The sequence below is a fragment of the Danio rerio genome, chromosome 25 (assembly GCF_052040795.2).
Source record: "Danio rerio strain M-AB ecotype USA chromosome 25, GRCz13ab, whole genome shotgun sequence".
Taxonomy (NCBI): domain Eukaryota; kingdom Metazoa; phylum Chordata; class Actinopteri; order Cypriniformes; family Danionidae; genus Danio; species Danio rerio.
The window spans coordinates 31,896,186-31,914,280 of record NC_141045.1 but is presented as its reverse complement, the minus strand read 5'-3'; the positions used below and the strand labels follow the sequence as shown (position 1 = coordinate 31,914,280).

General features: G+C 38.3%; 2 protein-coding genes across 5 annotated transcripts in view; both read left to right on the top strand.

The window, feature by feature from the left end:
* Positions 1–18,095, top strand: part of parp6b (poly (ADP-ribose) polymerase family, member 6b) — a 549,184-nt gene that overhangs the window by 107,701 nt on the left and 423,388 nt on the right. The window lies entirely within an intron of this gene.
* The window catches only part of LOC147830926 (uncharacterized), a 42,368-nt gene that overhangs the window by 10,895 nt on the left and 13,378 nt on the right, over positions 1–18,095 (top strand). The window contains exons 3-5 of one of the 4 annotated variants that reach the window (XM_087312489.1): positions 136–272; positions 335–535; positions 12,334–13,563. The gene's annotated coding sequence lies outside the window, so the exon portion shown is untranslated. Of the gene's footprint in view, positions 1–135; positions 4,881–12,333; positions 13,564–18,095 lie in introns of those variants that run through there. The other 3 variants (XM_087312490.1, XM_087312488.1, XM_087312487.1) reach the window with 3 other exon arrangements.

Here is an 18,095-nt window from a genome sequence, read left to right as displayed (position 1 = left end):
CTTACACTATTTATACTACGAAAATGGCATAGAATAGTGCATAAGTATGTGGTTTGAGACGTGTCTACTGTTTCACTTACTGTCCTTGCTCTTCACCCTGTACAATGTCGATTGTGTGTCTATCATTGAGAGCAGAAGAATCATCGGTGGAGGTGTTGGAGCTGGAACTGGAAGCAGTGAAATCACAGATCCGTGACCATGAGATGAGAGCGCAGCTTCGCAAACAACGGGCCTTGCTCGATGTCCCCCAGGCTGCGTCCCGCTCAACTGAGGTAAGCATGCGATACAATCTCAACACTCTGTCCACTTGAACCTCGCGTGTTTCTCATTCCAGGCCTAGCACTTCAGGGATGCGGCACGCCCAGGTGCCGTTCCCGTAGCCACCGTGGTTGCACCAGCATAGGAGGCGCATCAGGACGTTTCCTCCTTCTGTGTTCGGGATCCCCACAAAGAACCGATTCGCCACCCTCAGCGAGACGGCTCGCAGTTATCGGCGATTCCATCGTTCATCACATCCAAGGTGCTTCCACTAAAGGTAACAATATACGCACTCACTGCTTTCCCGATGCTCGTGCTAAGAATGTTTCTGCTAACTGCTATCCTGAGCACTGGTGAGAGCATCACAGCTGTCGTCTTCGACGTGGGGATGAACGTCAGTGATCTTGAAGAGGGACTTAAGGAACCTAATATGTAAATAAACACATTTCTAAACATGATTTAATGACTGACTTCTAATATCTGATTTCTTTTATATTAGCCATGACAACAGTAAATAATATTTTACTATATTTTTAAGACACTAGCTTAAAATGCAATTTAAAGACTAGGTTAATTAGGCAGGTTAAGGTAGATAGGCAAGTCACTGTCATTACAAGCAATGTGTAACGATGCTTGTTGTGAAAAGAAATATTGCTTAAGGGGGCTAATAATATTGACTTTAAAATGTTTTTTAAAGCATTCAAAACTGCTTTTATTCTAGCCGAAGTAAAACAAAAGAGATTTCCTTCGGAAGAAAACATATTATAGGAAATACTGTGAAAAAACATCCTTGCTTTCTTAAAAATCATTTGGGAAATATTTGAAAAGAATAAAAGTTTGCTTCATATAATCAATATTAATTAAAAAAAAAACACATTTTTATGTCCTTGTAGAAGGAGAATCTGTATCTTGCTTTAAAGACACATTGAATTACATCAAATCACTGTACGCATCAGCTGTGACCGAGAACATGGCAAGTCCATCTTCTCATTTTCATATGCTCAGCTGGAGAGAACATAAATGTGCATGTGCCTGAGGTTTTGTTGACATGCCACTTTTCAAAACAGCTGCCTTTTGTAATAATGAAGATGTTACAGACTCTTTCTAGGGAACAAAAGAAGCTGTTTACAAACATGACAGACACTTACTCATGGCTGATAGTTTTGGGGGTTGCTATGGAAACTAAATGGAAAGAACTCACCAGGTGCATCATGTTCTGATTCCTGAAACAAGAAGGATGAGGACGTTCTCAAACACACCGCAGAGCAAACACGCACAGGTACAGAACAGCTTATTATACTGCTAGTCAATTATTGAAGTTCATGATCAGATTTGATTGCTCATCATCCCAATGTGTCACGGATAAAAAGCATGGTAATCCATATGGAAGTGGTGTGACCTCCAAGTTTGTAATAAAACAGCTTTATATTATGAAACAGCAAATAATAAAAGAATGAGTGGAGAGGCGGCAGTTTGAATGTTTTCTTTAGTGATAGGCTGGATAGGTTTCTGGATAGGCTGGAAAACTGAGTTGGCTGTCTGGGACTGTCCTTAAAGGGCCATGAAACCCCCTCGTTTCCGCAGGGTGTTTTCACACCTCTACTTTGGAAAAAGTCAGAAAAGTGGGCGTTTCCAGCTCTGTTTAGGGGGTAGTGTCGGAGGAAGAAAAGAGGCTTGGTGTGGGAGTGTCTATTTGGGCGCGCTGAATTTCAGAGTCAAAACACACAACCACAGCGGACAATGTGACTGTGTTTACATGGACATCTGTTGTCGAATTAATTGCCAAATTATTAAATGGTGGACTTTAACTGCAGTTTGGCTCTTTCATTCAGGGAATTCATTCATGTCCCTCCCGACAAACGAGATATTTGATTCAAGGAACTGCTCTAAGCATGTATTTTTCATGCAATGTTTGATACCGCACGGCGAATGAGAGAAAAAAAAAACTCAGCATTTCCCGGAAACTTAGATGCACTCGGCAGGTAGCGCCAGAAAGCCGCGTGTGTTATTCCGGTCACAAAATCCAACACGAGTTTATAGTTTGGTTGTAACTGTTAGTGCTAACTTGTTTACACTGGCGCAATAGTTTGTTTGATACGAATAAAATACGAACTGAATAAGCAAAGAGCACTGGTCGCTCACTTACCAAATCTGTAGAGACAGGACAATCCCCAGCAACTAGAGCCGCGTCTTTATTTAGAGGAGACTACAAGCGAATCCAGATCTCAGCGTTTGCAGATGAGAACAGCTCTCAGGTAAACAATGTTCCTCCTTAGACACGTAAGTTATTGTTGTTGCGCGTCGCGTACACTGTTAATCCACGCGTGAGTCTGCGCTCTCACAGAGAGAAAATGAAAACAAAACTTAACGGCAGCAAACTATAAAAGCAACACTTCACGCTTGTTTTGCCAATACAACGTGGAGTCTCTGCCGTCTACACTCTGACAGCAATGAATATTAATGAAGTTGCACAATAGAGCGCGCTGATTGGTTTGAACCAAGCCTTACTCATGCATTAATGCAACACACTGTAAGACGTAATAAGACTCACTCTGGCACAGACGCCCAGTCTGCGCGCTGGAATACAACGCTATTATGTCATGACCGTGACGCAGCTTCAAAAATTCGTTTCAAACCGGAAGTACGAATTTGCTTGAAATAACGCAAAAACAACCAATTTACACTTTTTAGTAAAATATAGGTGTCCTAATAGTGTTTTTAGCAGTGTGGGACACATATACGACTGTCAACAGCTCAAAAAATGTGTTTTGGTGTTTCGTGACCCTTTAAATGGTTCAGATCTTACCTTGATGGGAGAGGTTACTATGTCAGTAAAGGTGACCATAGGTCGAAGTGGACACCCATGACATTTCCTTTAGTATTTGTAGACATGCACAGTTAGACTGTGTTGCAGCGACAGTTAATTAACATTTTTAACTGTTTTTCTTTGTTGAGGTGACAATTTCAATATTTTTTTTTCATTATGGGCTATACTCATGGTTTACTTTGTTGAGGCAATAACGATGGACAGTTTTCATGCATAAACATGCAGTTTGACTTTGTTAAGAAGTCCATTTTGAAAGTGTTTCTTTAATACCTGTCTTGACGACAAGCAAAGCTTTACTGTGTTGAGGTGACAATTAAGAAAAATTGGAGTTTTGGGTTTCTTTAGTGTGTGTAGACGAAGTTTGACTATTTTGAGGAGGTAATTTTCAATACAGTTCCAGTAGAGTGTGATAATTATTTCTCACAGTAAAAGTGGGTCTACACATCGCAAATTCTGTTAATTGGAAAATTGAACGCACAGATCCTGAATGAGTTTATGGGAAAATTGCTTATGGGGCCTCAGGTATCAACGCTGCGTACGCACAAAAACTTTGCGTACGCCAGATTTCATGCTCATGTTTGGATGTACTAACGATGAAATGAACTTGAGAATGTGCGTTGGTCCACGTCAACTTCATGTCTGCGTATGTGTATTTCTTGTGTGTGTTTGTTTTATTTCCATTGGCGACTCCTAGAGGCAATTGTGTTAAATTGCACACTACAAAGCATCTTTGAGCCGTGCAATGGCAGCTGTATGGGACCGGATGATCCGCATGTCTAGCAGGTATATAAGGTTTCCATACCACGCAGTTGACCAGCCAAACATTAAAGCGCAATTTGCAGCGGTCGCCGGTTTTCCCAATGTAATCGGAGCGATCTACTGCACACACATTGATATAAAGGTGCCATCTGAAGATGAATTTGCATACGTGAATCAGAAACATTTCCATAAAATAAATGTGCAAATAAAATATGATGCACAGACTTATTAAAGATTCCTACTTGTTTTCCTCGTGATGAAGAGTTGGCAAAATCTGATATGTAAACGGGAGGGGGAGAAGAATGAGTTCATCAGACGCTAGATTCGGACGGAGTTCATGTTTGAACGTGTCAAAACATGATGCCATGCGTTTTACGAGCTACGCCACTCACGCTGTAAAAGACAAAATTTGACACCTTTACATTGCACTATTTCTTTTTTAATCCACTCAGTTCGATGTTCAGGCCCAACTGCGTTAACCGCATCAGCTAAACTCTCCCACTCTATATTTTTCTTTTGCTGTTAATTCCAGAGGACAAACTTGCAAATAACACAGTTTTTCTCCGGTCTACCTCCGAAAGGAGCACCTCCAATTCACATTCTGTTCAAAGTTTCTCTTTTTGCTTGCTTTTGCCTGTGCTGTTTCCTTTGGTTTTGCCAAAGTAGAGGCATTTGCATATTCATAAAGGGGAGGAGGCAGAGAGGGCTTTTGCGCTCGTGCATGTGCACTCAGTTTCACATTAATTTGGATGTACAAAGATTTGGGTACGCAGTGTTTCATACATCTGTATATTTTACTGCGTCCTCACATTTACAGCTTTGACTGTACGCATTGTTTTTAGTATGAATTCAGCGCAAGTCTTCGTAAATGAGGCCCCTGGTAATATCCAAACAAATCCCATGAAATTTCAGAGTTCTCACTTAGCTGATTATTGATTATAAGCTTGTTTAGCATGTTGTCCCAGGAGAGAGCCCTGAGCTCAAAAGATCCTCCAGCCTGGGGCTCCCTCCGGTTTGCAGCTCAGGTAGATCTCAAGAACTCCCCCACTTGTTTGTGGCTAATAACGAATTGCTTTATGAGGAAATATACTGTTGGCTTTTAACTTGACTATAATGCCAATTTAGTTTGGTCAGTTTACTTATGACCCATGTCTTTCAACGGCTGGAGGAAGCCAGGGAACTCGGGAGGAATCCCACTTGAACACAAGGAGAACATGCAAACCCTGCACTGAAATGCAGGCCTGGCAAGGATCGGAACCAGCAACAATCTTGCTGTATTAACCACTAGGCCATCAATTCTAAGAAAAACGACAAAGGTATAGGGGAGGATGGGGGATTTTTTCAAGACGAAGACGACTGTGGTATAAAGACAATAGTAAGTTATAATGACTTAGGAATCATCTGTCTGGAAAATCGTGTATTAGCTAATGTGGGTCCAGTCGTGATTAACCATAAGCATGTGATCCTCTTCCAATTAGTTTAGAAATAAGCTTCACTTCACAACAAAAAACATGAACAGAGGTTTTCATCGCTCACAGAGCCCCTCACATGGTATGAGCCACAGCCATACAAGAATTAACTATAAATAATTGCACGTATGACAGCAACGTATATACAGTACTTCAGTAGTGAGTAAATAACAGTGCTACTCTTGTAGCAGGCAAACTTGCAGCATTAAAGTAAAAACACTTCTGAGCACTGCTGAAAGATCCACAGATTGTGTTATACTCTCTCTCTCTAATAACTCAATTAAATCCTCCATTACTGGCTCTAAAATTACAGTATGCTTCGAAGAGTAAGAAATTGGAGTATTATTTTGCATTCCATAAAACGTATCACCTGAACAGCGCCAAACTGTGTGTCTCTACACATTGTAAAGATACACATGCAAAACTCATGTTGACACAATCAAATTTTGCACATTTGCATTCAGTGTGAAGTGACTAAACGCCTATGGTCGTGGCCTGCGAAGCAGTGATGTCAGAGTATTTTTCTGGAGGCAACGTTGACAACTTGTATACAAATAAGGCAGTTTTTTAAAGCATGATTAAATAAGTTGTTAGTTTATAACGAGAAGGACATTTTTTAGTCGAAGAAACCTGAAGGATGTTGTAATGGTTCAAAGAACTCTTTGAAGACGAAGCAAATTGATTGCTCATGGAGTTTTGGCACTGATTGCTAACCATATTATGGAGTAAGTTATTATAAAAATACATATTAAAGAAGCACAGTGACTCCTGATATCATGTTGATGTATCTTTACATGTAATGCACTAATAGCAAGTCAAGAGACTTTCATATTGTTCTGAAAAGAGGTCAGTTTGTCCTGGCATGAGTTCTTCTCAGCTATCAGAGGTAAATATTTACTTTTGACAGACCACATATGAGCCGCACGGTGAGGAATACTTCTCCAATCACTGTGTTTTCCCATATTATCAGTTTCCTCTGGTCTTGCCGTTTTGAATGGAAAGAATTTGATAACGTGAGTGTGGTTGAATGTAGATAAGTGTGGGATTCTACACAACGAATATTTGTTCAGTGTCACTCAGTAATGTGCTGTAACTTGAGGCCTGCTAGTTCACATCTTGACCTTGTTCAATCTATTATTGCAGAATTTGAGAAAAATATGGAAAGCCCAAAATTCTTTGCACAAGGGTTCAGCAGGGGCGTTTAAGGAAATGTTTAACAATACATTTGAGAGAGAAAAAATAAAAAATAAAAAATAAAATATATATATATATATATATATATATATATATATATATATATATATATATATATATATATATATATATATATATATATATTTAACAGGGCTCTAAATTGTGACCCTTTTGGTTGCATATGTGCCCGAAATTTTATCTATGCGACCTCAAAATATATTTGGGAGCATTTCTGCAAGTGCTTAAAATTGTTGTGTTCGACCAGTTTTTCCTGCAAAATGTTTATCACATGCACAGATTCGGGAGACATTCACGCAGAATGCATCTCTAATCTCTTTGTCTGCACTTGAAACGCAGAACGCATCACTCAGAAATGGTTTAAAACAGTTGTCATGTCAACTTGCTGCAGTAAACAAAGCCAAGTCCGTAATGCTTGCCCCGCCTTCGCGCTCTTCTTATTGGCCCACCACTGCTCTAGCATTGAACGTGAATGATTGGTTAATATCAGCTGTCAATCACTCAGTCAGTGCCTTCTTGCTTGGGATGATAGGGAGAGCTACTACTGCTGAAGATGAGAATGAAGATAACACTGACGGATTTCGTTTTAGAAACCATCTAAAGTTACAAATAATGACACATTATTGACTGAACAAGTGACTCAGACCCGATAGAGGACTCGAGAGATGAATGGATCAATTCTTTTTCCAGCTCTAAACGCGTATGATTGGCTCGTGATAAACAAGTGACTCAGACCAGATAGAGGACTCGAGAGGTGAGCGGATCAATTCTTTTTCCGGCTCTAAACGCATATGATTGGCTTCTGCCAATGTGATGAAGACTTGAAATGAACGATACTACCTGCACAAATGTGCGCACGCGCGGATGAATGAATCACTCTCTGAGGGGACTCGTAGTTCCCGAGTCATATTGAAGATTCGTTCAAAATGAACGAATAGTTCATGAACGACCCATCACTAATGTTTGTATAAAACTTGTAGTAACGGTGCTCATAATTGGTGGGTGCGACTAAATTTTTGCTGATGCGCCTAAATTTTTGAAGTTAGAAGCACCAGTGCTTTCAAGCAAAAAGGTTAATTTCGAGCCCTGTATATATATATATATATATATATATATATATATATATATATATATATATATATATATATATATATATATATATATTTTTTTTTTTTTTTTTTTTATACAGTGAGGCGGTGGGTAGCGCTGTCACCTCTTAGCAAGAAGGTTGCTGGTTTGAGCCTCGGCTGGGTCAGTTGGCATTTCTGTGTGAAGTTTGCATGTTCATCCAGTTTTGGTTTCCTCCGGGTGCTCTGGTTTTTCCCACAAGTCCAAAGACATGCGCTATACTGTAGGTGATTTGGATAAGCTAAGTTGGCTGTGCTCATCCGGGATAGGAGAAAGGTTTCGGCGAGACCACTTGATTTCGATGCCAACAGTTGGTCGGAGAGTAAATGAATATGATGAATGAGAAGACACAGGCCTGTGCGTATAGACATATAATGTAATGCTGAACAGTAATGGGTCATTTGTTTGTTTCGAATGTCTTCATTTGAATGGTTTCGTGATGATGTGATGGTGTGCTTTATCTCCCTGATTCACGCTGAAGTGGGCGGGTTTTGAGACGTTTTGATTCGGGGGACGTTCTGGGGGCGGGGTTTGCGTGACGCGCTGCGAGCTACTAGCCCGACAGTGGAAACGCGACATGATTTCGGCCTCACTGCTCAACCTCCCGGGCGATTAAAGCCCAGGCTCGCACTGGCCCGAAAGTAGAAATGTGGCTATTGTAACAAAGGCCAGCTGGCAAAGAGCTTTACATGTAAACCTCACTCCTCTGACATAAAGGTGATGATAGACAGACACTAGAAACCATGGTGTTTAGCCTCCTCGTTAGAGTACCGACTCCCATACAAAGAAAAGAGAATCAACAATTCGATCTCTGCTCACGCTCAGAGCAAGTTGGGTACAATAGGACCTGTGGATTTTTTATATATATATGGTGTTGTGGTGTTGTCAAAAAAGGTGATGTATTATTACCCACCCAACCCACATTTTTAAAGTAGACAAAGAAACGACAAAACTCGATGTCTCTTTAATTCATTAGCTATATATATTTATTTAACATCAGTTACTTGTAACTACTTCCACAGAGGGAAAAACAAATACTATGGAAGTCAATGGTTACAGGTTTCCAGCTTTCTTCAAAATGTTTTCTTTTGTCTTTAACAGAATTTTTTGGGTGAATTATCCATTTAAAAGAAAAAAAAGTTCTCATTATTCTGGAATTTAGCAAATATAAATCATTTGGGCAACGCTAAAAAAGTAAACGTTTAGTATGATTTATCATCAGACATTTTTTTTAAAATGGTTATGTTCCTTTTTTTAGAGTGAATGTAAACTTCTGGTTTCAACTGCATGTATTTAACAGTCACTTCAAAGCGAGAAGTTTAACTTTAACTTCTTAACTTAAGAAGCTTAACCCCATTCACACTAGTTTAAAAACGGCGTTTTAGATCAAAAACGATCCGCGTCCACACTAGCGTTTTACCTAGCGTCTCTGAACATATCTCCGTCCACACTACGCCACCATAAACGTATATCACGTGACCATTCGCGCACTCTGGGCATGCGCGTTCTAGTATAAACAGAAAGCATGCGTCTCGCTCGGCATTTGGTTATTGTTAGTCAACAAACGCCAGTTGAACATTAAACGCGATGGCAAGGAAAGTAACAGAGGTATTTTTGTTAACAGACGACAAGTTGTTACTAAACGTAGCAAATGAATAACTGCACAATGGCGCCTAAAACAGACAAAAGTGCTAACAGCGCTCCCATTTCTGTGGCCATCTTGTTGTTTACAGCAGAAGTTCTCAAAGTGGGGGTCGGGACCCCCCGAGGGGTCGCGGGACAATGAAGGGGGGGTCGCCTGTTGATTTTCAAAAATCAATAAATTTTTATTAAACCTTAAGACTTACTGTATTTTATCAATAACCTACTGATGAGAAAGAAATAGTTGTTTATAGTTACTATAAACTATATAGTTACTATAGTAGCTTATAGTTACTAGTTCTATTGGATTGCGACTTCTTGGGTAATTACATTATACTAAAGACACAGCAATACTGTCAGATGCAGCAGATTTTGTAACACCAGGTTAAACTTTCTAGCCCATTTACAGCACTGACATACATAAAAAAACAAAGAATAGACTTGGGTCTATTGGTGTGTGTGCATCATTGCATACAAGGTTTCTGTATTTATAACCACCACCTCAGAGAATATTTGGGGTCACGAGTCACTGGCATTGTCATTTTGGGGGTCGCGGGCTGAAAAGTTTGGGAACCCCTGGTTTACAGTACTGTCTTCCAGTAGCGTTAAAGCCATGTGTTATAGTCATGTGATAGGGGCTTGACGAATAAGAGAAGGATACGCAATGACACAAAAGCCCCAATCAGGTAGCGAATCTCGGCAGCCCCGCCTCCGTTTTCAGATGTCTCCGTTTTTCCCCATCCACACTGAAACGGAGCAGCAGCGTTTTAGAATGAAAACGGCCTCTCCAGCGTTTTCTAAACGATCTGTTTTCGGTGCTCGAGAACTCTGACGTAGTGTGGACGGATGGCGTAACCGTAGCAAAACTTGAGTGTTTTAAAACGAAAACGCATTAGTGTAAACAGGGCCTAAGCCTAAATGAATGAATGCTATTGTTGTTGTTAAATTTGGCTGAATTAAAGTTGGACCATTTTAATGAGCTTGTTGTGTAAAAAATAGCCACAGTGCATTCTAACCATTAACCATTTTTAAAGATCACATCACCCTAAATCTGGCTCTTTATGAAAACTTAAAACATGGCAGTTTGTTGTTATGAGAACAATGCTATTGTCATGATCTAAATCTGAGGCATTTACATCATTACATCAGCATGGAATATCATGTTTCCTTGCTGATGTAATGATGGATCTTCTGAAGACATATGGTGCTCTGCCATTAACCAGAACTTACATCATTACCACTGTATACAGAAACCTCATTTCACATGCATGTAACGCTATTATGAACATATGATGTCAGAGGTGTGCAATAACGCAGCTTGAGTGTAATGTGGCCTTTCTACAGTGTGTCCTTGCAGAAGGGTGTGTATGTGTGCGTTTGTATTTACATATGCTTTAATGGGGGATGGAAGGACATCATGCTTCTCTCCGGTGGGATAATTAAGCTGTAGGAGTGAATGTACGGCTGTCAATCCCTGTTGCTCACTAATTAACCCTGACTAGGTGTCAGTCCTCCAGGACAAGTGGAGCTCACATTGAGGAAAAGAAAGGGGAAATATCGATTAAAGGGTTCGTGCAAACATGGAAAATACAGGCCTGGAAAGAAAAGGGCAAGCTTTCTTAAAGTCGTTTGTTTGCTTTTGTTTATTTTTGTCATATAAATAATTTTTTATTTGTGTGTGTGTGTGTGTGTGTGTGTGTGTGTGTGTGTGTGTGTGTGTGTGTGTGTGTGTGTGTATATGTATGTATGTATGTATGTATGTATGTATGTATGTATGTATATATATATATATATATATATATATATACACACACACACACACACACACACACATACATACATACATACATACATACATACATATATATACACATATTTATTTCAGATATAAGACAGCACAACAACAGGCAAAATATTAATGGATTAAGTGTCGCTTATTTGCACTAATTAAATATTATAAAGATTTTTCCCCCTGAGGATGAATTAAAAACATGACAGTAAAGTCATGGACAGTGATATAAAATATTTATTTTAAACAAACACAATTCATTCGAACTTTCATTGGTGCTGTGTTGTTATTATTATAATCATATTTAATTACATTTTTATTTTGAAATAAACATTGGATTGTTTTTATTTAAGTTGAATGAAGTGTTTATAAATTTAACAGAAACAGAAATATATTGCTAATTGATCAATTTGTACTGTATACAATATATAATATTATTTGAAAAGTTGAAAAAAGGCCATTAATTCGAAAAAGAAAGAGATAAGGGGGGCTAATAATTCTGACGTCAACTTTGTGCATGTGTATATATACAGTTGAAGTTAGAATTATTAGCCCACTTCAATTTTTTTTCTTCTTTTTAAAATATTTTCCAAATGATGTTTGAAGCAAGGAATTTTTTTACAGTATGTCTGATAATATTTTTTCAACTCGAAAAAGTATTTTTTGTTTTATTTAGGCTAGAATAAAAGCAGTTTTTAATTTTTTAAACACCATTTTAGGGACAAAATTATTAGCCCCTTTAAGCAAATTATTTTTTTCGATAGTCTACAGAACAAACCACTGTTATACAATAACTTGCCTAATTACCTTAACCTGCCGAGTTAACCTAAGTAACAAAGTTAAGCCTTTAAATGTCACTTTAAGCTGTATAGAATAGTCTTGAAAAATATCTAGTAAAATATTGTTTACTGTCATCATGGCAAAGATAAAATAAATTTACTAAGTTACTAAAACTATTAGGTTTAGAAATTAGTTGAAAAAAAATCTCTCTGTTAAACAGAAATTGGGGGAAAAATAAACAGAGGAGCTAATAATTCAGGGGGGCTAATAACTTTAACTGTATATATATATATATATATATATATATATATATATATATATATATATATATATATATACTATTAAACAATATACAAAGTATTTCTCCCTCTCACTGTGACAATTTAGTCCCAACTCACCCTGCGCTTGATGAATTGATGTAATATTCAGGTTCTTGAATATAATTAATTTTAGATATCTTTGATATGCAGTGACATTTAAGTGACAGTGATGTAGTGTGAAGAGAGTGTCCGACGTGGGGGTTCAGCAGGGACCATCTGTTCAAACCCCCTTAAAGAGCTCAACAGGGGTCATCCGAGGACTTCAGGTCAAGGCAGAACAATTCTGTCTACAAGAGCCTCTACAAACAAACAGAAGACACTCAAAAAGTGCATGGAAAATCTACAGATCAAGTCACAGAATGTATGAAATACGAGACTGACATGAAGGAGCATTTGAAGCCATATTATGATGACAAAATGTGAGATTGCGCCATGTTGTCTCCCACATACAGTTGAAGTCAGAATTATTAGCCCCCTTTTGATTTTATTTCATGTTTTTAAATATTTCCCAAATAATTTTTAACAGAGCAAGGAAATTTTCACAGTATGTCTGATAATATTTTTTCTTCTGGAGAAAGTCTTATTTGTTTTATTTCGGCAAGAATAAAGTTATTAATTTTTTTAAAAACATTTTTGGGACAAAATTATTAGCCCCTTTAAGCTACTTTGTTTTTCTCGTAATCTGCAGAACAAACCATTGTTATACAATAACTTGCCTAATTACCCTAACCTGCCTAGTTCACCTTATTAACCTAGTTAAGCCTTTAAATGTCACTTTAAGCTGTATAGAAGTGTCTTGAAAAATATCAAGTAAAATATTATTTACTGTCATCATGTAAAAGATAAAATAAATCCGTTATTAGAAATAAGTTTTTAAAACTATTATGCTCAGAAATGTGCTGAAATAATATTCCCTCCATTAAAAAGAAATTGGGGGAAAAAAATAAATAAACAGGGTCGCTAATAATACAGGGGGGCTAATAATTCTGACTTCAACTGTATATAATCATTACGTTCTAGAGCCAGACAGAATATGTGGACATTTTTTTGCTATTTTAGCACCGAATTTTGTAAAAAAAAATAAAATAAAATAAATCTGCAGATTTATGCAGAATGATTTTGGGAGTATCCTAACTAAAATTGTGATATATGAAATAAAAATAATACGTTTTTAACTTTAAACTTATGTTTACAAGGCAAATCCAATTAGATCTACTTATTTGGTAAACAAAGCAAGCCTGTAGTATACAAAAAAATCTACTAAAAGACAGAAAATATTACTTTACAAACTGCATTGCAAATAAATCATATGAACATTTTTATATAGTCAATAAAATTACTGAAATAAAAAAAAAGAATAAATATAAATTTACAAACACTGTAAACAAATTCTGTTTTTTTACGTTTTTTTTCCAGCACCCCAACAGCCTTTGCTAAATTTCTGTAATGTTCATTCATTCATTCATTTTCTTGTCGGCTTAGTCCCTTTATAAATCCGGGGTCGCCACAGCGGAATGAACTGCCAACTTATCCAGCAAGTTTTTATGCAGCGGATGCCCTTCCAGCCGCAATCCATCTCTGGGAAACATCCACACACACACTCAAACACTACGGACAATTTAGCCTACCCAATTCACCTGTACCGCAAGTCTTTGGACTGTGGGGGAAACCGGAGCCCCCGGAGGAAACCCACACGAAGGCAGGGAGAACATGCAAACTCCACACAGAAACGCCAACTGAGCCGAGGTTCGAACCAGCGACCTTCTTGCTGTAAGGCATCAGCACTACCTACTACCAAATATATTTATATATATATATATATATATATATATATATATATATATATATATATATATATATATATATATATATAATAGTTATAAAAACAGAACCCAAAAATGTCAATTCTAAAAATGGACTAAACAACAACAACCTAACAGTAGAATTAAACAGGTTTCATATGGTTTAAACAGGGGCTAGCAGGACAATGTGACGTCTCTGTTACTGCCCATAGACTGGTAACAGGTGTCCATCCCATTGTCCTTTTTGTCCAGAATTGAGACAGACTCTCCGAATGGCCAGACAATGAGGTACTGCTGGACTCATGAATATCTGAGAAGGGAGTTTGAATGTGTTCCGTAGGGGGCGGGAAAGTGTATTTATTTCAAATCCATTTCCATATGCTTCGGAGCCATTCATCACTGATGGTTTACTGATCTATTTATGCATGTGGCGAAGTGGGTTTGGTTAAGAGAATTAGTTAACATCAAGTTTAACATATGCAGGCCCATAAATCACAACCAGATAACACAGCGTGAAGACATGCAGACGTCAGAAAAGCGTGGTTTTGCCTGAAGCGAGTCATCGGAATTTAAATATCGTTCAAACATTTTCATTGCCTTGTCTGTTGTTGTGATTCAGAAATGTAGCTGATTTGACAACTGTGTTATGACATGTTTTCCCTAATGGCTTAATTGGAGGCACCATTGAAGAATTTAATTAAACGTGTAGCTAATTTACAAATGGAGTAAATTACATGTTAAAGTAGAAAACAATGTCTTCACAAGTCCAGGAACAATTCAATTGTTCACTGACATCAACTACCACCGAAGGCCCTCTCTAGGGACTGTAATTTGAGCTTGTGAGGAACATGCCGTTTCTAGGAAATACCCTTTGTCTAGGGATGCAGTTTCCTGGAATATATGTTCACAGGTAGGGATGGATTATCATGTACTGACAAGCTGTGTCTTAGTAATCCTAATGTCCCCGTGTGTATCATGACCTGAATCTACAGGTGGTGTTTTGCTTGAGCGAATGTGGCGTTTACATTTTGGTAGTACTGCTATATGCCATATTACAACTTTATCTACAAAAATTGGTAATAATGTCCACATTACTAATCCGTCATATATTCTAATCATTTTGTAATTGATAACAACACTGTAAAACGCCATTAGTGACTTCATTAAAAAGCAAACAACAGCAAAAAATCAGTAACTTTAAAGGAACTTTCAAGTTTAAAGTGAATTTTTTTATTCATTCAGCCATTCAGGTTTGGCAGGACAACTTTTAGCTTAGCTTAGCATAAAACTTTAAATTCAATTAGACCATTCCATTAGCATCTCGTTTAAAATTTTCAAAGAAGAGTTATTAATTTTCCCATATAAAGCTAAAAAGCTAATATCATTGAGACTGTTGCAGGCTGGCAGCCATGGCACAGCAGCAAAGTTCCTCGATTGTTAACCCTCTAAAGCATGAATTTTTGTTTTAGCATTTTTTGGGTGCTTGGGGGTCCACATAGATATATACAATCCGGGCTAATTATGGAAACGTAGCCCCGCGGACGTTTCTGCGGACCACGATTTACCTCCCGGGAGATACGTATTCGAGCGGTTTTTGTTTTCGCGGATCCGCGAGAGGCCGCTGTGCGCTTTTTCACGTCTCGGGCCCCTCTCGGGGGGGCCTTGCGTTCTCGCGCGAAAAGCCGCCGGATCGGCCGACTCGGCCACCCTCCTCTTCCTCCTCCTCCTCCTTCCCTAAACCCGAGCGACGGTTCGCAAAAGCCGTCCAGAAAAAAAAAAAAAAAAGCAAAAGCCCTCGTCTTCGATTTCGACCGCGTTTTCGGATCCCACCGCGTTCTTGCCCTTATTTTTCGGATTCCGTTTTTCGTCTTACCTGATTTCCGGAACCGCTGTTCCCCGGACTCGATCCCGGTCGTCGTCCCCGCTGCCGGCTCCTCCTCCGGGGCCTCCGCTCCGCCGACGCAACGCTGTGAGCTAAGCGGACAAACTGGTAGCATAGGGAAAGCCCTCCACTCGGAGGCGAGCCGTCGGCCGGCGAGCGCGAAGAGGGGGGGCGGAGCGGCGCCACACCGCCCCGCAGCGTTCGCTCGAAAAAAACTAAACGCGGCCTTACGTACCTCCGGCCACGTAAATCGCGGTCTCCAGAAACGTCCGCGGGGCTACGTTTCCAGAATGAGCTTGGGTTGGATATATACATTGGATGTCGCCTACCCTGTTGTTGTCTATTAGAAGGTATGCGTCATAGAGCCGCCATTTTAGCCCAGGGTAGCGCTCCTTTGGAATGAATGTGGGACCAAGCTGCACTGAAGGACTGTGGCCATCCAGAGCCAGAGAATTACACATATACACATATATCTATGATCCCGGAGGTCAGTAGGCAATTTATTTTTAATTACAAAACTTATAATTTTACATCACTTTTCTACATTGATGGATAAGTGATCACACAGGCATTCCTGACAATAAGCATAAGTTTGTGTGTATGGAAATGTACTATCCACCCTCCCTGTTAAATTTGATCTACTGTAATCATGTCCTGAAACACACCTTCTCTCCTGCTTTTACTTCGCATGACGGAGGGAGCGACTTGTTTGTGAATGAATGCATGCACATCACACATATTTTTACAATAAAGAAATTTAAATATGTTAAAAAATGAAATCTGTCTTGCATTCTGCTAGCAGTTTGCTCAAGCAGGCTATGGTACCAAAAATGGCTTTTTTGCCCCCAAAGAAAGGTCAAATGCACACCCACTTCAAATTTCATTGCTCACTAACTTATTATTAAACTTTTTTGAGATATTTATTTTTTTTTTAAATTGAAAGGGCTGTTTTGTGACCTTGAGAATAGCAACTTTTCATTTTCTGTCAGTCTTAGCACATGACATACTGTAACTGCAGAATAGTCAAGCTTGTAAAACTTTATAATAACTACACACTATGAATTATTTACTTAGCATTAGCATCTAGTGAATTCATTATTTGTTAAGCATTAACTCTGCATTAATAAGCGTTAGTAAGCAGTTTATTACTGCAGTTAGAAATGCTCTAGACTTACAACTACATTTATAATGTGCTTAACGATTGTTCTTTCATTCTTTGTCAATGATTTAATTTACATTACTAACTGAACTATTGCATTATTTATAAACCATTTGCATTTAAAAGTAGTTAGTGTTTTTTAAGATCATTCAGAATGAGTTTGTAAATGATTAATAAACTATTGATATCAGCACTTTCTTCATTGCAAGCCAGTTTTTTAAGCATTCAACCCGCTTTTGCCAATCTTCGTTTAGTTTTAAATACTAATAAAACAAAACGTTTGGTTTTTAATAGAAACTTACCACATGTTGAGATTCCTCCTAAAATGTCCTCATTGGACGGTACTAAGATTAATTATGTTGACTGCTTTAAATATCTTGGTATCTGGTTAGATGGGAAACTGACGTTTGAAACTCACATAACTGCCCAAAAAGGTTAAAGCATTGGTTTTCTTTACAGAAACAAATCTTCCTTTACTCACTCTTCAAGTCAGCATTTGGTCTTAACAGTATTACCAATTCTGGATTATGGGGATTTAATTTACAGATCAGCTTCAAAAACTCTCTTTCACAAACTGGGTGTTGTTTATCATGCAGCAATTCGTTTTGTTACTGGTGCATGATTTAATACTCATCACTGTCAACTGGATTCTTCACTGAATTGGCCTTCTCTTCAATCACATCGACAAATTTATTGGTTTCTGTTCTTTTACAAAACTCATTGGAAAAACTCCAATACATTTACATTCACTTCTTATCATTCTCTAGTCATTTCATTAGCCTTTGCATACCCAAAGTTCACTTTTCATTTGGCCGCTACTCTTTTCAGTTTTCTGCTGCTGATGCTTGGAATCATCTGCAGCAGACCTTAAAGCTCAACACTCCACTATCATCTTTTAAAAATAAAATTCAGGCAATAGTTCAAGATCACTCTGCTTTGGTTTTTTTTTTTTTTGTTTGTTTCATATGTGTAACGGGGAGACTGACACGGAGGGATCCATTAAGCAGTATTTATTAAATCACACTTTACTCAACATATAACACGCACGAATGTGCGAACATACAACATT